Source organism: Scophthalmus maximus, chromosome 10 (genome assembly GCF_022379125.1).
Source record: "Scophthalmus maximus strain ysfricsl-2021 chromosome 10, ASM2237912v1, whole genome shotgun sequence".
NCBI lineage: Eukaryota > Metazoa > Chordata > Actinopteri > Pleuronectiformes > Scophthalmidae > Scophthalmus > Scophthalmus maximus.
The window spans coordinates 4872972-4895000 of record NC_061524.1 but is presented as its reverse complement, the minus strand read 5'-3'; the positions used below and the strand labels follow the sequence as shown (position 1 = coordinate 4895000).

The 22029-nt window shown below is 44.5% G+C and overlaps 1 long non-coding RNA gene across 1 annotated transcript in view; it reads left to right on the top strand.

Moving 5' to 3' along the window:
- Positions 1–22029, top strand: part of LOC118283629 — a 73175-nt gene that overhangs the window by 33124 nt on the left and 18022 nt on the right. Inside the window, exons 3-5 of the long non-coding RNA XR_004784614.2 lie at positions 857–1043; positions 19651–19737; positions 19892–20082. This is a non-coding gene — a long non-coding RNA (uncharacterized LOC118283629). The remainder of the gene's footprint in view (positions 1–856; positions 1044–19650; positions 19738–19891; positions 20083–22029) is intronic.

Sequence of the window (22029 nt, the reverse complement as noted above, 5' to 3'; positions counted from 1 at the left end):
AGCCCTGCGTTTAAGTAGAGGTTTGGAAACTAGCTGGCTCCACCTTTCTAGAAAAAAAAAAAATCAACTCTATTGCATTAGGGCAATTAGACCATCTTGGCCTAAATAATAAACTTAAAAACCCCACAGTCTGTGTTCAATATTTCATATTTTATTCAGGTAATGGGAGTGCTTCTATAGTGAATACACTTTCTTCGCAGCGTGGCTCTGTAATGCAGGTATTTTTCTTTGGGAGGCTTTTAGGGGGTAGTTAGGTAAAAGCCATTGGAAAAGAACCCTCCCTGCCCATTCCTGGGGCTGAATAATGAATCTTTTACCTGCGTCCTGCGCAAATGTTTCTTAAGCATATATGGCTGGCGAAATGGGAACGAGAGTTAATATTAAAGGTCAGTTTCTCTAAGCAGCAAGACTGAAAAACTGCGGGAGTGCTGGGAGAAAACTAGAGCCTGTTCCACAAAAAATCATGAAAAACAAACTCATCTTGGGAAAGGAGGCAAGTAAACCCAGAATGATTTACATTTATTTTTAGGTAGGGGTCCAGTGACTTGTAAAAGGAAACTTTGGGCCTCATGCAAGAACCACTTGTTCCAACAGATTGATTCTTGACAAGTGATTTGTCATACAAGTTAAGAACAGATAAACTGCCTTTCTTCATAGGGGAAACCCCACTTATTTGACTTCTGAATTATGGTGGCTTAATCCAAATGAATTTGGAGTATACCTCTAAAATAGAAATTGATTTAATTTAATATATATATAAATAGTATATGATTTCTCTCAGCCTTGCCGCCTCAGGACTTTTCAGGTCGCTGTCCAGGATTATCCTCTATCATGACTGCCTCCTTTTTCTTTGCAGCTTTAAATATTCCTCGTCTGTCTGATTGTCGGATTGTTTAAGAAGGAGGTGGAAGAAAATGTCACCATGCAGCAGGCCTGAGCACTTGTGTGATGAAGAGGAAATTTGTGCATTTTAAAATGCTAGGAATAAACGCCAGAGTTGTCAAAACTGGAAACCAACACAAAATCAACCAGAGGGCCAAGAGGTGAGAAAATGGTGATCTCGTTTAGAAATCTTTTCACAAGGATGATGACGGAAATAACGTGGAGCAGTAAGCGGGGGTTAGTAGTAATTAGCAATGGTGGGTGCCACATTAAATTGAATTTAACGACAACACAGCAGTCTTACTGAGTGAACTAATCCTGGACTCTGGAGCATTATGGTTAATGGGCCCGAAAGAAAATGATGGCCTTTCAAAAGCAAAACCAATTAACACCGAGTAGAGATGTCGAGTGCTGAGCTTTCCAAATCTCATAAGAACTTCTGCCCTCGTATTATATAACTGGATTTCTGTTCATTTTGAATAATGAAGGAGGTGGCGAAGCATGACATAATATAGCTATCATAACTCTGAGTCCAATGGAAGAAAAGTGGTATATGTTTCACTGAACAGCAGCAGTGGAAGGCTGACAGTAATTTTTTTTTCACCCCTGCAGATGTGCTGCTGCTTTACCCAAGTTTTAGTATTTTTCCAGTAAATGACTTAAGAAGTAGCACCTCCCATCGGGATTTCATGTCACTTGAAACCATTTTTGACAAATTATCCAATACATACTTAATTATAGTTGGTAGAAGCCAGACAGAAATATGACAAAGTATATATATATGAAAAAAATCTAATTCAATAAGTGGTCGCTGTTTCTTTTTAAAATGGGAATGTATTTAAGTGTCAGGAAATCTGTTAAATAGTTATATAGTTAACTTACCTTAAAGTATTCAGTATTTTGGCCTGTGTGGTGCTCAGCGTGGACAAGGTATCATTTCCTGTCACTGTTTGACCAGTGTTTTGTTAATTCTGAAACCCCCCCTTGGGGCATTTTGGAAGTCCTTGTACCCTACTGAGTTGGAGAAAACATAAACTGAAGTAAACTCATGAATAGTAATGAAACACAACAGTACCTTTTTTTTTTTCTCTCGCCCCCCAATTCTGTTCTCTCTAGTTGCTTTTTCCGATTTCAACAAGACTTGGCCTCAATTCTGCATTTGTCCCGAGATTCCCTCTCCCGCCTGCTGTGCAGAGAAGCATGCTGGGACTGAAAACTCTATCCACACTTTCAGTGGAGGGATTTAGTGTCTAATGATGGTCTTAACGCTGTTTCAATGGCGCTTTCACGCTGAAAGGAGCAACTCTGGTACAAGCTTGAAATACGTTTGGGGTTTTGGTTATAAAACCGTCAAATCGACAAGAAGTGCGATTGAAATTTAAATTTAGTATCGGCCCAGTACAATGGCTAGCAACAGTTTAAGTGCGAAAGAGCTGGTAGTGCCTTGTGAATGTGTGACTGAGACTTACCTGGACTAGAGAAACACGCTCATGTGTGTGATAGAGTGTAGGAGATGGAAGTCCGCTAAGACTTTCTGTGGCATCAAGGCCCGTCCCAGCCATATATCAACGTAATTAAAGGCTGGTGTAATGACGCAGGGCCTCGGCAGCATGATTTCTGTCTGATCGCCACGCTGCTTCATTAAGACCACTCAAGCTAACGAGCTGTGGCTGTAATAAAGTCCTCCCCCCGGTCTGCCGCAGTGATGAAGGAGCTACCCAGAGCGAGCCGAGCCAAGGCCCTAGATAGAATTAGTGGTGCAAAGGCTTCGGCTCAACTTACTTTGTGACTTCTGGTGGCCTGGTGATCGGGTCAAGGTGCTTCTCACGTAAGACTGCTCTTGTTTTAGTTTTTTCGCTCCTGCATAAGTGAACTGAGCCAGGAATCGGAACAATTTCATACTTTTGCACATGGTTGACGTGTACTGATGAGGCTTTTTCATTTGGCAACGACCTAAGGAAAGAGAAGGATCCCCGGGCTGCCCTGCGTTTCCTGGATGTTGCTGCTCGCACCAATGATGGCGCAGGATCGACTAAAGGATTCAGAGTTTTGTTCGTTATCCTGGCCAATCACGCCATCAAACTTCTGACTTGGTCGGCTGTCAGCAGCTTAATTGTGTGACTTGCATAAAGATGCCGAAACCATTGATGTAATCTAAAAACCTTTTATTAAAGCATCATTTTTGAAAGAAATTGACACTGAATAAAGTGGCAGCTACAGTAGACACTGCAAATTGGCTCGAGTGTAAATTGCAAATGTTGTTCCTCATGAATGTGGTGAAACAGTCATCATCCTATAAAGTCAGTTCATCATTTGTCCAATGGTAACTGTTTATGAAATGTCCTTGTTTTCACTAGTTAATCTGATGTTCTTTGTGTCCCTTAGTGTAAAAGTTTGTCCAAAGCAACCGTCTGTCCGTCCCCCGTCCGTCTGTCCGTCCGTCCGTTCGTAGATGCTTACCTGGTTCATTTTGCAGTTGCACCACACCGTACCAACCCCAAGCATCCATTTTCCCCAGCCATGTCCAGCTGCTCCAGAGGGTTTTCCCGAGGCGTCCCCTTGTGCTGGCTGGAATATGTCAACCCCCTTCAGCATGTTCTGGATCTGCCCTGAGGTGTCCTTCCCGTTGGACGTGCCCAAACGACCTCCACAGTCTGGCAAGCATCTAGCAGCATCTACTGTAGTTTGATTTGATCTGTGTATGGTTCTGGATAAGGCCAAATATACACAGGACTTGAAGTTTCAGCATTGAAACAGTGGAGATATTGCGTATATATGTACGTCCTGTGACTTTTGCTGTTTAAACCAGGTCTATCAGACTTTGAATGGACAGCTAAAATCCCCTGTGAACATCTAAACACATTATGTTTTCTCATCACAGAGCATTGTCATTAGGAATGACTACACACCGCATTTCTACTTTGTCGCAGCATCTCATTTCCCCCCCGATTTCCAACTGGTTCAATGAAACGGTTGGCTGTGATTAGTCACACAATACGACATTAACCTGTAAATTAAAATTCCTCTTTGCAATTTGATGGGTGAGTTAATTCCAGCGTAGTGCCACCCCTCCCTCCCACCCACCCGCCCTCCCTCTGCCCATTCCTGCCTGTCCTCATCCTCCAGACATCTACCCCCACACTCTCTTGTCTCTCTCTCTCCTTCTCCATTCGCCGTGGGCTAATCCCATTATGAATTCTTTATATAGCCTTTTCCCTTAATGATCAGTGGGGCCTGCTCCAATCCTGATTACTATTGTACACTTAGCACTACATAAAGCAGGGGATTAATATGCCCCGCAAGGATCGTTGCTATGGATCCACTCGTTGCCTTCCAAGAGATGTTGCTGCTGCTTCAATTGGCCATAAATTGCTCTCCCCAGTGGCTTCCCACGTACCAGACGGGGCATGGAAGAATAGAGGGTGAATCTCCATCTCTCGTGTACTCTCTCACCCTCGCTCTCTCTCTCTCTCTCCCTGGACCTAGACGAAAGTGATCTGCTCTATAATTCATGACCCAGCGTTTTCTCTTTCTTCTCCTCTCAAATTTTTCCTCTCTTTCCCAAAGACACTGTAGTAACCCTCCTGCTCCGTAGCCCTTGCCCCGTGATTAGGTACTGTAAGAGTGGGTGGGCGTCATACATGGACGCCGATTGTGGGAGAAGGGGTTTTGAAGATGTAATGTATTCGTACAAAAAAAAAAAGAAGCTGTGTGAGGTCGAACATGGACGGAGAGGATGGAAGCATGGAGGGTGCTCATGGGCTCAGCTGTGTTCCTCGGTTTTCAGTGAGGAGTTCTGTTAGTCTTAACAAGCCATTTTGAAGCAACAACAGGAAAAATGTACGATGAGTTCCTTTTTCCTTGAGTTCATAACGCAGAAATTACCAATTTGGGCATTGATATGTACAGCAGTGCTAATTTCGTCACTGAAAAAAATCATCGATGACCTTTGGTCATGATGACAACTAGACTAAAACTAAACAAAAAGTAAACGTGAATAAACGAGAACTTTGTTAAAAAATGAAAAATAATGTGAAATACAAACAAGACAAAACAGCTGAGATAAACCACAAAAACATTAGGGCAGCACAATTATATAAAGATAAGCTGATGTGGAGGCTGGGCCGGATGGAGCTACCATTTCACTAGCATTTACTACTAAAAATAGACATGTGCTTACTAGCTGTGGCATCAAAATGCAAGACATGTCCGTGACTAAAATATCGTCTGTTTTAAAACTGAAAAATCCAAACCAATTGCTAAACGGTTTACAGAATACGTGGCATAAAAAGTCACTTTGGCCGTGTTAAAAACTTATGACTCAAGGTTTTAAAAGTGAAGGCAGTTTGATCTTTAAAAAATGTGTTCTTCAGATAAAGCTGGGTTGCGAATGTTGACTCGTACTCCGCTTTCATGTCGGCAGTTACAGTATTTTATTCAGCTATTTTTACCTGAGAGTGAGTCATCCCGGAGTGAAACTCTTTACAGAGGCCGAAAATGGAGAAAAAAAGCGAAGAAGGCGGAAAAAAACAAATGGGGGGGAAAACTGAGAAGACTCCCTCAGCCTTTATGGCGTCCTGTTGGCTCAAGATTTCTCCTTTTTCATTCGGCGCCAGCATCCTGTCTCTTTCTTCTCCGGTTTAAAGTGAGCACGGATACAAGTCAAACAGTGTAGTTTGAGGCGAGGCTCGGCAAGCTCTGGGGGACACCTGCCAAGAAACAACCAGAAACACCTCTTCTTGTTTCTTTGCTGCGAGTGTCTTCATTACAGACTGACTACGTCCCGCGGTTCTCGCCTTTTCCGGTGGTAACAATTTGCAGACATCCATTGCTCAGCATTGTCCTCTGTTATTGTTCCGTGAGACAAGATTGTAATTGCATGAACTTTTTTCCAACTGTGGTCCCACCCTCATTATGTACTTCCACTGCCATATGACGGAGTGAGAGTAACATGGTATAAAGGTATTGTAAATACCCTAATAGGCGCTGAAAGTCATAAAATCCACAAGCCTCCTTTTTTGTAAAGTCAAACCTGGAAGACAAAACATTAGGCGACTCAAGTTTCCGTCTCTCAAATCTTACGTAACCGAGCTTCGCACACGTACTTAAACCAGCAAGGAAAGTCTGCAAAAACCCGTGCCTGCTACCAAGTACTTCACCATGTGCTGATAATATACTGTAAAGCCGGGTTTATGTGTGATGCGAGGAGGTAATGGGACTGGGGCTGATTTATAGTTAGCATAGCACAGTTGTACTCTTAGGCTTGGATTTCCACTTGGAGCCCGGTCTGATCTGACTGAGTGAGTGGGAGATTACTGCCGTGCAAATTGCCATGTTTATGTAGCAGCACAAGCCGACGGATCACAGTTCTTTACTTCTTTGCTCCCGAGTTGTGAAAAGTGAGGTTGCTATTTTCTTTTCTTTGCATTAGGTCATGTTTCCACCCCTGCACGCTTGTTTGGTTGTTTGTCAGCAAGATTACGCAATAGCTACTGAGCCTGTTTCCACGAACCTGTTGGAAATATGGGACCCATGTGGGCAAAGAGAGAACCAAGTTTTTTTTGTGAATTGCCGCTTTGAAGCCTGGAGTTTAGCATTTTGACCAGCGCCATCTTGTTTTTTTTTAGAATGCATGCACCAATTGGACGATACTAGCTGTCAATCACGCTGTATGTTATCATCAATTTTCCCATAGACATCTATAGAAATAAACTTCTTTTTGCAACCAAGTGGAGTCGCCCTTTGCTGGTCATTCCCGAGAATACAGTCTTCAGGCACTCCTGCATTGGCAAAAAAAATTTCGGACCTGGGGACCATTTTTACATCAAGTCTTTGGAAAGAACCCATTCAATTTTTTTTGGCGCATCTGGACAAAAGGGGCTGATCCAGTATTTTTATTTGTTTGAAATCACTTTCTTTAACATTGCTTCCGAGCACGCTTTTTAAAAACATTTTCACCATTTCCCAGGTAATAATTCATGGGAGTGATGGTGTAAATATGCGCTCTGCTATGTTGGTGTGTTCAGGTACACCGATTCAGATATTATCAATATTAAAAATCATTTTGATTATAATTTATGACTTTTAACCAGATATTATTTCTAAAAAAATAGGAAAGCTCAACATATCTCTCCATCCTTGAACAGCTACAGCATCTTAGTTCCTTTCAAGCTGACAAAGTCGAGTCTCATTGCCCTCCGTGGGTGTGACTTATTGTGGTGACTCCAGCGCTAGACTGAGACCTTACAGCTGTGGTTATACAGAATGTGTAGTACCCCATGAAACACACACACACACACACACACTGTAACGCGCAGTCACACATCCTGGCCACGTCCACCACCTGCCCTGGCCTGCGCTGCCTCTCCCCCAGCCAAGGAAGCTCATGCCTGGGCACCCTGGGCAGCGGCCCAGACTTTCACATCCAGGTCCAGGGCCAAGAGACGGGGGCCAACAGCTGGCGGTGTGCAGAAGGAGCCTGGAGGCTTCCACAGCAGATGAATCACCACGGATTAATATTTAACTCCAGACTCCTGCTCCCCTCTAGCATCTCTCCTTCCTCCACCTTCCTTCCTCCCTCTATCCATCACTCCATCCCCCAGACCTGCAGGTAAGTTGGCATATGTTCAACAGAACTGTACTGCAAATATGAGAAGGGGTTGCTCAATTTCTATCCTCATTTTCTATACTGTCGTATGAAGTCGTTGCATGCCAGGTTTTTTGAGCACCTTTATATATATATAAAAAAAATGTTAAGGCGAGAAAAGTAAACGGAGGATTTTCACCCATTTATTCACAGCACTACACCATCGTAAGGTTGGGAATCGATGAGCGCTCCGATATTAGGGCAGGCACAGTTTTCAGCAGGTACTAAAAGCAGGTCATGGCTGAAATGGAAAGCTTCAGTGCATGTGCTGTAAACCCAGTAGCGTTAGCCACAACCAGAGTCAGGCCTGTAATAGTATTCTCAGATGGGATCCGTTATGATGACTGCATGCCTGCCTCGCTCCTTCAGCTCTGATTTTGCGATTAAACCACCAGACTGCCCCCCCCCCCCCCCCCTAGTTTTTTAACTCCAGACCGTCTCTCTCCCTCTGTCTTCTCCTCTCTCCATCATAACCTTCTTTCAAACCCTCCCTCTTTCATTCTCGGCATCTTTCCCTTCCCCGTCTTGCTGACTTTCCCGACTCTCTATTATCTCTGTCTTTTATGTATTTCCTTTCTTTTGTCTTTGTCCCTTTCTCTCTCTCTCTCTCTCTCTCCCTCTCCATGTGCATATATGTTTGTGGAGATATATCGCTCTCCTGTGGTTCCCTCTCATTCGCATGCATGTTCTGTGAGCCTCAGCCATTGGAGTGTACATAAAAACCCGCTCTTTATGGCCAGACATAAAAGAGAAAGGAGGGAAAGAGAAAAGACCTAGATTTTCTTCTGTTCCTTTAAGAAGGGACGCTCTGATCTCGCTTGTAACGGATTAACCTTTGAAGCGCCCTCTTTTCGTTTGGCTTTTTTTGTTTCTCTTTAGCTCATGTAACTTTGGGCACAAAGGCAATTTTGTCCCCGACTAAAAAGGGCAATCTACTGTTATCTGGGTCATGTTGTGACGGTGAATGACATATGATTTTTTTTCTCTCCGTCTCGCTCGTCACCCCTCTCTTGTCCCTTTATGACTGCGTTCAAGGGGAGCACGGTGGCGCATAGCTGAATATGTAACCAACCAACGGGCCAGTGGAATTGTGGGAATTCATGGGAATCGCCGTGGGGACGGGGGTTCTCGCAGGACCACTTCCTGTCTGTCCGATTCAGGGACTCTCAGGGGTGCTTGAGCTTCCCTCCACGCCGTCCCTGACAAGGCCTCAGCGGAAAATTTGTGTCTTTGTATGGGACGGGGCTGAATACACTCGCAGGGGCCGGCAAACTTTGGAGTCCCCATTGTTTTTCTCACCGACCAGGGTCCAAATATGAATATGCATATTCATAAGCAAGTGAGAGTGCCGTTTTCATGGCCCCCGCAACTCCTCCCCACCCATCTTTATTCATCTTTTTTGTAATAATGTCCTTCCACCTCATTTTCAATTCCAAATGAGCCGTATGGCATATGAAAAGTTTATGGTGTCACACCCCTGAAGGTTTTACAGTGGTAGAAAAAGGGAGAAAAAAAATATAATTACATCCTTTGCCTCTGTGATTTGGTGATTAGTATCAGATGATTATTTCTGGGGCTCGAGCACGTGTGGGTTGATACCATGAGGTGAGTCTCTCTGGGCTTCGGAGAGACAAAAGTACTTAACTGCTCAGTTTTCCATGAGGTCAACATGATATTATTTCCTCTGAACCCGTCTCTGTAGTTAAATTGTGAGAGACCAAATCCCACGCTGTCTGGCACGGGGAGCCCTCACTTTCTTGTCAGCACTCGTACTCGTACTGCAATCACAAATGCCCTAATAAGATCCCGATCTCTCTCGCTGAATGTGAAATGTGCCCTTTAAAAAAAGAGAGGAAAAGAATCTGTGACATGTTTTTAGTTGAGCGTGGAGGATTGGAGCAAGCGCTCAGTGCAAATCAATGGCCCTTTTACTAATCATTGTTAGCTTCTTCCCCGCCGAGTGATGAGAGGCTGCTGGGTCGGCCCTCGTCGCCCGGATGGGATACAGTTACATGTGAGGACAAGGCACGTCAAGCTTACACAGCGCAGGGAGTCGTTTCAACCGCGCAGAGCATTTTGTAGGTGGATATGAAGAGACAGGGGAACATCATGTAGAATTTCATTCGAACACTCAAAGTCTCTTCACAACACTTTTATTAAAGATGATTTTTTAAGGGGTTCCTGCTCCATTAAATTGCACAGAATGACAAGGAAATTGTTGTGCGTTGAGAAATGGAGGGAGTTAAATCGTCTGGGATGCAAAACGGCTACATGTGCAAGAACATGGTGGAGTATCCACGTAACTTTGTTGATCCCCGAGAACTCGGCTCTGCTCTATAGTCTGAAGTAGATACATGCTGTAGTTGTGTCGTGGATAATTGTTTAGGGAACAATAAGAAAGTTACGAATAGTGAATACAAACGCATACAAATTGATCATCTGTGGTTCTTTTGAACAGTTGCTTTGGCAATGTGTATGGTTCTCAGTACCATTTTTATCACATTAAATTTTTGCATTTGCAAGTGTTTGTTATACCCCATTTTTTGTGAGAAAAAATCTGACTGAAAACACATCCCAAACCCGAGTCTGATGGCAGTCGTCAGGACTGACCAGTGGTGCCGCTCCCTCACCACATCTGTCTAAACTGAGCCGCAAATATCTACTGAGCTTGCTGGACACAAAAACAGAACTTTCAAATTCTCTGCTTCTGAGATGGTTCCAGTCGACATATTGGAGACGTGACAGAGCTGGGGAGCAGGGTAGCATCCGGGAGCTTCATGTAAGACTGGAAAAAGACTTTTAGTGACCAATCAAAGAAGTTTAAGATGTTTTTTTATTACCTGTGATGACAGAGGAACCTCCCTGTGTCCGATCCACTCACGCTGACAACAACAACAACAACAACAACAACAACCGGCTTTTGTGGGCGGGGCCTGACATCAGTGTGTGACTCTGGAAATCTGGACATGATCATTACCGAGGGCCTGGAGTCAAGGCCATTAGCTCCACTCCCCCTCCTGTGAATTATGGGTCGTCTGTCACGGGGGCCCGGTGTCCGAGAGCTGTCATAGTGAAAGATGAAGGGGTCCTTGCACTCGCCAATGAGCCGTCCGCGGAGATGCCCGCAACAAACGACCCATGAGCGGGGACACACCTTTCATCAGCGAGAGTGATGGGAGCAATGGGAGGACCTTGTGTGTGTGTGTGTGTGTGTGTGTGTGTGTGTGTGCGCGCGCGCGTGTGTGTGTGTGTGTGTGTGTATATGTGTGTTTGACCTGACCCTTTAAATACCCTTCCCCCTTCTCCTGCAAACCATATTTTTTCCTCCTCCTTCAAGGCCTTGGGGTTGCTCGGGACATTTTCGTACTCCCCGCTGACAGAAATGTAATCAGACACCTCTGTCTAGTTTAACATCGCAGCCTCGGTGATTCATACAGCGCGAGTCCTCATTATATCGCTTCTGTACAGTAGGAACAGAAGACGGATGACGATAATTAACTGCGCTGGCCTTGCAGTGTGCGCACACACACACACAAAGCTGCGCGTGTAAATATACGTATGAGGACAAAATAACAAACACCTGGCGATGAAAGAAAAATCTCAGCCTTAAAAGTTTCTAGAACTCATGATTCAGCAGCAAGTTGAGTCATAAACCTGCAGTTAATATTCGCCACGATTACGACCTTCCCCTGACCTTAGCCAGATGTTTTCTTTTGTTCCCGAAACCCTCGCCAGACCTCAACCGTTAACCCTAACCACATCATTGTGACCGCAGTCGTGTAAAGTGTTCACACAATGGCGGTTATCAAGTGTTTGCGGCAAATGACCAATCGAAAGTGTGGACGGGTCCACTGGGAGCTGTGCGGCATATTTCACGAATGAAAAGAAAACTCTAATATTAGACAAACACGGCGAAGTTAAGCACAACATCCAGGCTAAAGGCAACACTTTGCAGCTGCCAAATGCAGGAAGGACAGGCAAAAAAACAACAACACGTGAATGCATAAGCTAATAGGGTTATCATATGATTGCTGCAAAAGAAGACCGTAAATTACAAAATATGCTTCTTTGATGCATGTGCAAACGGCCGCACAGTTTTACAACTTTTTAAAATTGTCACTAATTAGTTTCTTTGCTTAATTAATTTCTCAATATAATTTGATTAATTACATTTTCCTCTCAGAGTAGATGTGTGAGATTTCAGAGTGATACTGTGCGTAATTTACCGAATGCCGTCTCTGCCCATTATTCCTTTTACCAGCTTAATAATGATTATGATTCATGGCAAATCCCTGTTCATTTACCGTATAAAACATCTTTCTTTCATTCGGTGTAATAACGTGCTACTTGTCATGGCGGCTAATTTGGATTCAGACTAAAACAGAAGACCACAGATGTATAGGAACATGATTCATGAAAATTATTTTGTACAGTCTCTGGATACACACAGTAATTACATCCCTGAGTCAAAGCAAACAGCAGCGAAGGCACGTGCACCCCGAGTTCCTGAATGTATGAGTTATCAGTTTATTTACAAACATTTACAGTATATCCTGCACGAGTATAAATAAATATGATCCATTTTAAAAATGATTTTCTGACTCCATGCGCGATGTTCTGACGTTGTGATTGATCGGCGTGTGTTGGTCGGCGGTGGTCGCGTGTGATGTAATCATTTGTTTACATATCCCAGGTGTCATTTTTCATCCTGTCAATGGGAGCCGAGTGAAAAATATTCCCCCGTGCGGTTTGGGGCTTTTTTTTTCGGAATATGCAGCAGGAACTCCCGGCAAAGAGGAAGCGGCACCAGCTAATGCGCTTATTTGGAAAAGAGCAGCCAGCGTCCCCACCCCTCGCCCCCACCCCTCCTTGTTTGGCAGGAGACTCCGCTGTTGCACTGGTTTCTATTAGGTTTCACTGACTCTCCCCGGCTCTGTTTCTGTCGGTCTCTCTCTCTCTCTCTCTCTCTCTCTCTCTCTCTCTCTCTCTCTCTCTCTCTCTCTCCGTCTTTTCGATCCACTTCTTTCATTTCTCCCTCTCTTTCTGTCGGACAGCTTGATTTCCTTCCTTCTCACATTCCTCCCTTTCTGGTACTTTCTGTCATTATCTCATCCTTCTTAATTGCGAGAAGAAAGAAAAAAAAAAAAAAAACATAGGCCGAGACTACAAGTCTTCCCTTTCTGGTCATCCTTTTCCTTTCCATCAGTCTTTCCAGTTTCCAACCACTCTCTCCGTCTTCCTTCACCCTTCTCCCCCTTTTTTCATTTTTTTTTTTTTGAACTTCCCCTCCATCTCATGTCATTCTTCATCCACCCGTCTTGCACCTCCTTTTCCCTCCTCAGCAGCAGCAGCAGTGTGTGTGTCTACGGTGTTGCAGTACACTCCGGGCAGAAAAGTAGGCCAGGATTACTCTTGCTGGCTTGTCCCCAGTGAAGCGTGTGTTCCATGTGTGTGAATATCTGTGTCTGCCTGTGTTTTTGTGTGTGTAGACGGTGTGTGTGTGTGTGTGTGTGTGTGTGTGTGTGTGTGTGTGTGTGTGCGCGTGCTCACAGGCTGGCCGGCCAGCAGTCAGCCAGCAGACAGGGTAGAGCTGGGCATATGGAGCCTCAGCATTGGGCCAGCAGGTATTTTTCAGCGTCTGCTCTCGCCTCCTTTGTTTAATATTTCCCCGATTCTCGGCGTCCTGGCTGCAGACCCCTGTTTGTGCTGCCAGAGCAGAACCTACTGTACACTACGGCGTAGCGGCTCAGATGGCGTATCGCTTTTGAGATCCCTTGTCGGATGTATGCGCAGAATGTTTAAACCTTTTTCAGCATTGGGTTTACAAAGTTCTTTCTGACCGTATTGTAGAAATAATGACGCAAACCTTCGGCAAAACTTTGTTGAGGCCGACTTTTTTCGTTGAGTTCTGGGCGTGTGGTAGTATTGGAAGGCTGTTTAAAGGATGTACAAGGCGTACAAGGCGTTATTTTCCTTTTCAATATTATCCTACTAATAAATTCACTGTTTTGCTTAGTTTTAAATAAATCCATTATACGAATTGTAGGTGTTAAGTCAAGTTTTCTACCAATAGAGATTATCTGCGCTCATTTGCCAATTTAATAGGCACACCTAGCTAAAACTACGGCTACATCCACACAACTACGTTCTCGCCTAAAATGGAGAAGCTTGGAAATGTTGCTCGCCCCGTTTTGATTTGAAAACTCGGGCTGCGTTTAGAGGTTTGGAAAAGATGACGCGGTCTCCCACATCTGATGGTTCTTCTCACTCATGACTCGACAAGCAGTGGTAAATTCAAAAATGCGTTAAATACTTACTTTGAGTCGAAGTTCCACTTCGTCATAGATCCAAGAGAGTAAATCCCTGCTCCTACTTTCTACTTTTTTTTTCTTTGTCGTTTGTAGTATTTTCTGTAACTAAGTAACCGACTGCAGACTACACAATCTGCTTCCTATTTACACCCGTACGCACATGCTCATTGTATGTGAATCACAGGATATACGTTTTCAGGTGTGTTAGTATGGACAGGGATTAATACTGAGGCGGAGATCGTTTCAGTTTTAAAATGCAAGGAGAGGATATAAGGTACACATAAATATATATATATATATATATATATATATATATTTTAAGTAAAAGCAAGAATAAAACAGCTCAAACAGGAGTATAAATAGAAATAATAATTAACATTATGTGAATAGGCCCAGAATTTAATTTGATAAATTGCCCTGGCAACCAGAAAAGTTTTAAGCCTTGATTGAAAGAGAGTTGCAGCAGACCTCCGCTCGAGGCCAATAAGGCAACTGTCTGACGTTGTGGCAACAAGCTTAATTCCTTTTTTCAGATACTATATGGTCTTGGTGATTACGCTCACACACACACACACACACACACACACACACACACACACACACACACACACACACACACACACACACACACACACACACACACACACACACACACACACACACACAGCAGCCCTCATTTCCAATCTCCATCGCCGCAGACTTAATTGTTCTCTTAATTAGGTTGCAGAGCAGTGCTTATGGCTGCAGGGAACATGTGTACGTACAGCAAGTGTGTGAGTATGTATCTGTGTGTGTGTGTGTGTGTGTGTGTGTGTGTGTGTGTGTGTGTGTGTGTGTATCCATGTCTTCATCCAAGGATGTGAACGTGTGTATGGGTCTGTATACATGTATTTCCACCACCTCGGTGTATTGCATGTTGTGCCTGGAGGAAGTGGAGCTCTGATCTGTGAGCACCAGTAGCTCCACAGAGAGAGAATTCTTGCCAAAACCTAAATTCCCCTGTACAGTCTGATGCTCAACACCCCCCCCCCCTCCTGAATATCATCCTCGCTGCTGAAGATAGCATCAGTCTGTTCTGCCTTCCTCTCTAACTTCGAGTCTTAAGTGGTTTTCTGTCCACTAGTAACACTCTGCTTTTCATTTTCAGGTTTTTTGTCACCTCATTTAAGTCTTATTTTCGCCCCATGAGCCATTCTGGATGCAAGGTTTTACCTTGTAACTCCGTGAAACATGTTTCCAACACTCTGCGTATATATATATATATATCATAGTATATTTTGGGGGGGTTTACATTTAGCTTGAGGCTTGGACGACCTGTGGGCAACTGTGGCTCAGGTGGTGGAGCATGTTTTCCGCTATTTGCAGGGTTGGCGGTTCAGTCCCCACAGGTTCCTGTCAAAGCGCCAAGGTGTCGCTGAACCCCGAGTTGCTCACGACGACAGGAGAACATGTTTCATCGCAGGTTAGCGTGTGTGTGTGTGTGTGTGTGTGTGTGTGTGTGTGTGTGAATGATTAGGGTATTTTATCATGAATCATTTTTTAAAATTTTTTTTGTCCTTGAAGGATTTCCCACTTTGCCAATCACCCCCTCCTTCTGAGATCCAACATCATTGCTATCTGCGAGTTGCCACCTTGCCTCTCCAAGAATCCTTTACCTTTTCTGGGGTTGAGCGGTTTGCGTTCCCATGTGACGCTCGGGGCGGTGTTGCCGGAGGCATCAGCTGTCTCCCAAGGCAAATTTGGTTTCCAGGTGAGGAGGCCACACTAAGAGCTTTTCAAAAAAAAAAAAAAAGCCTCTGTGGGATGATTTATGTGGGAACTTGTCCCGGATACTGAGGAGTGAGTCAAGCCAGGCAAAGGAAAAGTCAAAGCACAGTGTCAGGACCTTTACCAATGGTCTTTGATCAGGCTCGGGGCCGTATTGCAAGATGGACGACAGTTTGGTTTGGGATCCAGCCAGGTGACATATCTTAGGACTTGGATTGACACCTCTCCTGCGAGGACACTAGATGTTGTTGGGGTCCACTGCCAAGCACAGCACCAGGCTTGCAAGTTGCAACCAAACCCTGAGACGGGGCTGAACTCCCCACACCCCTTTCCCCCGAGACAGGGGACCATGGGAGGGTGGATAGAGGCCAGAGAGGTGGACATCACGTCGGTATCTGTGTTGGAATATGATAAGCTTCGCCAGATAAAGACAAACAGACCTCCTGCCTTAACATGCGAGGCTTGTAACCTCATATTGCATTCAATGTTGTACCGTGGTAACACTATAAAACACCTATGAGTGTTTAATGAAGAAAAATAATTAGTACTCGTGTGTACACCCCCCCCCAATGATGACCATGGCATGGATAGTCATTGTCCTCAGTAGTCGAATCCCCATAATTGCGACATCCATTTTCAGGTCAGCATTTTCCCTCGGTACCTTTTTTCTGCCATAACTCCACATGTACGCTGCTTCAGCTGCGGATGTTCATAGTTCCCAGAGGATGAGTCCCAATATTTTTGCTGCCCACCTGAACTTTTACTCTGCAGCCGCCATTATTAGGCCACATTTTTTTTCTCTCTTCCACTTTCTAAAATCTGACATGGAAATTGCAATCAAATGTACTGAGCACATTTATGCTCCCCGGGGAATAAACCTACTTAATTTTAATGAACCCTTTCGCCATGTAAGACAAAATTGTTGCCACGGAGCAGTTGAAGCGGATTATTGAACCAATAGCTTATAGTCTGTTGCTCTTTCCCGAATTGCCTCTCAACGTTGCCGTCAAATTTCCTTTTCATATCACCATCGTAAGTCTCGCACAAAGTCATTCCTGCCCAGTAATTCAGCTCCCTTGGTGGAAATATGATTAAAACCCCCCGAAAACGTGGCTCCCTCCAGGTGAAAGTGTTTAACGCGGGGTAGCGTAGCTGCGCAGGTGAAAGTGTTTAGTGCTGGGTAATGCAACCTCTCCTGGCCCCCCGCTTTTTGCAGCTGCGCATAATTATAGTTTTTCTCTCTCCCACCCCCCCTCTCTTTTTCTCTTTTGATTGCTTCCCCATGTATGTACAGATTAGCCAGGGAAAGGACATGTTATACAGTATCAAGTACAGTGTGCTCCATTAATCCCTTCACTCAAATAACCTCACTGCAGCCGGCATCGGCATCTTTTTGTGTAATAGCTCATCAAAGAATGGTTATTACAAGTGATTATTATTCATAATAACCCTCCACGATAGTTGTTTGTTATTCGAAAGCGCCGGATGGTATTTGTTCCGCTCCGACAGTAGTGCAGAAGATTAAGGTAATAAAAACCCCGTGAAACCTCTCGTGCCTCCCAAAACCTCGGGCCGAGGCTTAGACAACAACACAATAAATACCGGACTGTACTCGCCTTTTTATGTTTGTTCACTCGCCGGTGTTTAAATTAGCTCTGCCTCCCAAACTCGTCTCTGTGGAACCACCAGATCGGTCGGTGTGTGTGTGTGTGTGTGTGTGTGTGTGTGTGTGTGTGTGTGTGTGTGTGTGTGTGTGTGTGTGTGTGGGTGTGGGTGGGTGGGTGGGTGTCTGTGTGTGTGGGTGTGTGTGTGTGTGGCAGAGGGTGGAAGGCCGCGGAAGAAAGGGTGGGGGGGTGGGGGGGGGATTCTATCAACCTCCAGCCTGTAGCTTTCTGCTGGCTAATTAACCATCATTTTTACCCAGGGCCTGAGCCGCACTGATGGGGGATAAGCTCAGCCTTTGACGGGGTAAGGCAAGCGTGGCGGTTCCTAATCAGGGGGCCTGCAAGTGGGGCGGAAAACACCTGTTCTGGGTACAGGTGTACACCCCACAGCACATGGTTGCACTCTTCTGCCCCCCCCAGCTCCCTCTCACTCTCCTTCCCCCCTTTTACACATTTGCTGACACACATTCCTTCACCCTCTTTGACTCACTTATCGTTTGAGCTTGTTTGTTGCAAAGCCTCTTTTCCAATGTTTTCGTCCCTATTTTGTGGTGTTTGTCCGTTTCTCGTAGAGATACTCCTTCGCGGTCTGATGCCGCAGTATTCGCAGTGAGTTTGATGGCAGAAACATACTGTTTATTAGGTTGTGTAGAAAAAAATCGGCCGCACACTTAAGAGACGCTGACAACTGCGACCGGCGGAGTCTCGTCGAACCCGTGTTCCGGTGCAGTCGACAAGGTCACAGCTGCGGTCTTTGACATTGCCAAATCTTCTACAAATGAGCAGGTGTGCCCGTTACCATTTCTCTGCTCCCATTGATTCCTCTGCCTGTGATTGAAAGCAACAAGTTCATGCCCCCTTCCCTCGGGACTGTTGAAAGGTCTTCGGGGAGATGTAGGAATTAACAAAACTGTGGTAAAAATAGAAAGGGTTAGGTCAAAGAAGGACGAGGACGTACCTAAAAACGGATTTTTTTTATCGCATTCTTTTGTGTCTTCTGCGTTTACTCATAATATTATGTCAGACAATGAAGACGAAAACATACATACATCCTACAAAATTAGAGAAAAGTAAATCTAGTTTCTTTGAATGATAAATATATCATTCAGCAAGTACGAGTAGATATATTAGAAATTGCAGTACAGAAATTCCTTGTCATTTGGAAACTGTGTCACCGTTACACAGCTCTGTCCACCAGAGATATAATATAGAGGTAATCTTTTGTCTATGTAATGTTTTTACTATAAAAACAATGAATATTGGCTAATATATCATGACCACATTTTTACAACTTAAAAAAAATTGGAATTGATATCTTCCCTAAAAATCCAGTACCGGTTACACTATATTATTTATCACTTTTAATCATCTTGTAATGCCGCATATCCTGACCCAGATTAGGAACCACTGCTTAAAGCAGTAATACAATGTTCTTATCCAGGAGCAGGTTGAGAGTGAAACGGTAAAATTGATGCCTCACAATAATCAGAGGATAATAAACAGAATGCTAAACTTTATTTATAAAGCACTTATCTAAATGTGGAGGCCAAAAAAGTTTTCTGCTGGAAGACATAAAAATAAATTGAGCAAAACACATTAAAGGGAGATAAAAGGAGGAATGAAATTTGTTGCTGTGATCGACCTTCTCCAAACCGTTTGCTGACCAAATTAATGGCAAAATGTCGATTCTGTGTATCTGCAAAATGAGGTTGTTTTACTTGCAGTAATCAAAATCAAAGAAAAGGCAGAGAGAGGGATTCATTCGTTATTCAAACTCAAGCTAATTACCAGCTGAGAACCAGAACCAATGTCGTAATGCAGAGTTTATATCTCGTATAAAACCGCTCTTCCTCAGATTAGAGAATGGGATGTCACCGACGTTTTCCGGGCCCCGATGACGAGGCATTAGTGTTTTTCAGAGAAGGTGTATGACATGCACGACGACATCATCGCCTCTTCCGTCCTGAGTTTCCTTCCTCCGCTCTTTTGTCTTCATTGGAAACAGCCTGCATCTTGCCTTTTCACCGAAGGAAGCAGTGCATGGATAATACGGTTACACCGTTACTGATGCATAAAGCTGCGTGTCTGGTTCTTGTCAAGACCTTGCCACCAAAGTCAATTTGCCCGTGCCCTGGCAGAATGTAATATTTCTTTAATCAGATCAACACGGAAATTACGTCGGTGGACGAGAGGAAATAATTAAACTCGGGGGCTCCAGGAATAATTTCACCCTCCGAGAATTACTGTAAACCCCATAAAAAAACAAAAACAAACCCACCCTCTGCTCTCTCGCTGGATGAGATAAGGAGGAAACCAGGAGCGCAGATAGGCGGATGAGATTCCATTCAGTCGGCCTCTGTTTTCCCTCCCGGCTTTTCAGCAGGTTCCTCTCCCCCCGGTCCTCCATTCCTGCATCACCAGCATCCAGCATCATTCTCAGAACCGCTGGGAGGTTAAGTTTGTAAAGGTTGGGGCAGCACTAACACACCCGCTGAATACACTTACGCTAGTCCATGCATTTGGCAATTCAAATGGAGAAGATGTGCGTGTGTAATGAATGGACGAGACTGTTGCTTTGTGATGCTGATGGTTTCGTTGCTCCTGGTCCCACCCTGTGTTAGATTGTTAACTGTAGCGCTCAAATGAACCAGACCGGACTCCTAATGGCTCTTATTGGATCCTGCATGGAGGGAAGATCGGCCTCGACCGGAGCTACCACCAGCACATCCCTCACCCACCGTGCCCCATCGCCCCATCGCGACAGCCAGGAGAGAGAAAACCTAATAGAGAAATGGATGTCTTTTTATTGAGCGTGAGTAAAAGTTTTGTTATGAAGGTAAGTTCGAGGTCAAGCTGCTTTCAGACACTGAAGTCCGGGCATTTTCTGGAAATTTTCCGGGCGGGCTGTGTGGGAGAGCGCAAATTTCCGCAAATGTTGCTCCGGCCCTTTCCCGGAACCGTTCCCGCCGGCTCCGGAAAATCTCAGTGAAAATTCACAGCGGGCGAGGGGGCGTGTCGATGACCGTAAAAAAAAAATTGGCTGCTTTCTGGAGAGGGATTATCGTCATGTCCTGCCTCCCACATGCTGTACCGCCACAGAATGTTCCGGAAATGTGCCTGTTGGTGTGAACGCATCTAGCTGGGACAGTCTCCTGCTGCGTTCGTAATATGTGGAAGCCCAACCGGACCCAACTTTCTGGACATTTTCCAGAGGTCACGTGTGAAAACAGCTAAAGATGAATACGCGTTTAATACAGCTTCTGTCTCCGTCTGTCAGACATCACCGTTAACGCCTCGTACATTTGGAGGGATGATCAAATCTCTGCTGTACTCCCATTGGCCTTCGATCACGATGTCCTTGCCTAGAAAAGTCAGGCGGCTGTTCAGGGGGGAAAAAAAAGGGTAAACGCAGTCCTAAATCATCAACCCAAACATTTGACATGAGACGTTGAAGAGTGCTTTATGTCGTAATGTACCTGAAAATGCAGAGATACGTTACCACGAGCTGCAGGTCATGTAATCTAATCGGTACGTATCAGATTTGGCTCAATCCTTCTCCCATGTGGTTGTTTGGCTTTACAAGTCAACACAACTAAAACTCAACAGCCTGACAATCTTTTTTTTTTTTTTTTGCTGAGCTCCGGTCGTTTAACATCCCACCTCGCTGCAGTGATGTAGACGTGGGACCTCAGTGACATCACTATCGGCTGGAGGTAGAGGTGCAACAGAGAACATTTCATAGAGAGTTCAGAGAAGCGACGAAAGGATTAGCCAGAGTCAATACACACGAGCGTCTGAAATGAAAAGATCATTTGGTTTTGAGCGGCAGAAATTGATAGAAAACAGCAGGTCCACAGATTTCCTGTCACACACACACACACACACACACACACACTGACTCCTACGACCTCCGTGTTTTATATTTGGCCCTGCTCAAGGGGCTCTCGATGGCATTTTTTTTGTTTTTCAACACAGAACACGGGATTTTTCATTCACTCTCTCTCCCCACGGCACCTTTATCAGTTCGGTTACGACCTGTTTGCGTTGTGTCAAGGTGACTGCAGCTCCGCCGGTGCTCAGCTGCACTCGATGCGTCTTGTTAGCAAATGAAGATTAAGTGTTTTTTCGAGGGAATATACGACACAATGCACCTTGATCAGGCTCTCAAAACGCAAGATTAATTCACGGTTCTGTCGAATGAGCAATCCTCGCCGTCCGTAATTATTTAAGTTCCATTTTAGGTTAATTACGGTCATTAGCGATAGGTGTTCTATAAGTAAGAGGGCTAATTTTCAGAGAGGTGGCTTGAGATTTAAATGGGAAAAAAAAGGGGGAAAAAAAAGATAATTCCCACATGAGCCTCTGAAATGAACAGATCATTTGCTTTTGAGGGGCGGAAATTGAGCAGGGAAACGGCTAAGGAGGGAACAATTATTCTAATGATGTGACAAACGCAGATGCCGCAAATTAGATTTAGTGTAGGTGCTCCCCTACCAGCCGCTATCGGGAGGTGGAAATTGCCGCCGCCGCGGTGTGTTTGCGTTTCTGTCGTGTTCCGTGTATGAGAGATAATCTGATTCTTTAAGATGGAAAATGATGCAGTTTCCACCTGTGCTAGAAAGTACAACGAAGATGTTCTCAACAAAATGAGGCAGTTAAAAAGGTTATAATATGTCCTAGAGCTGCAACAGTTAATAGATTAATCGATGACTAAATTAATCGGCAACTATTTTGATAATGGATTAATCGTTTCAAGTAG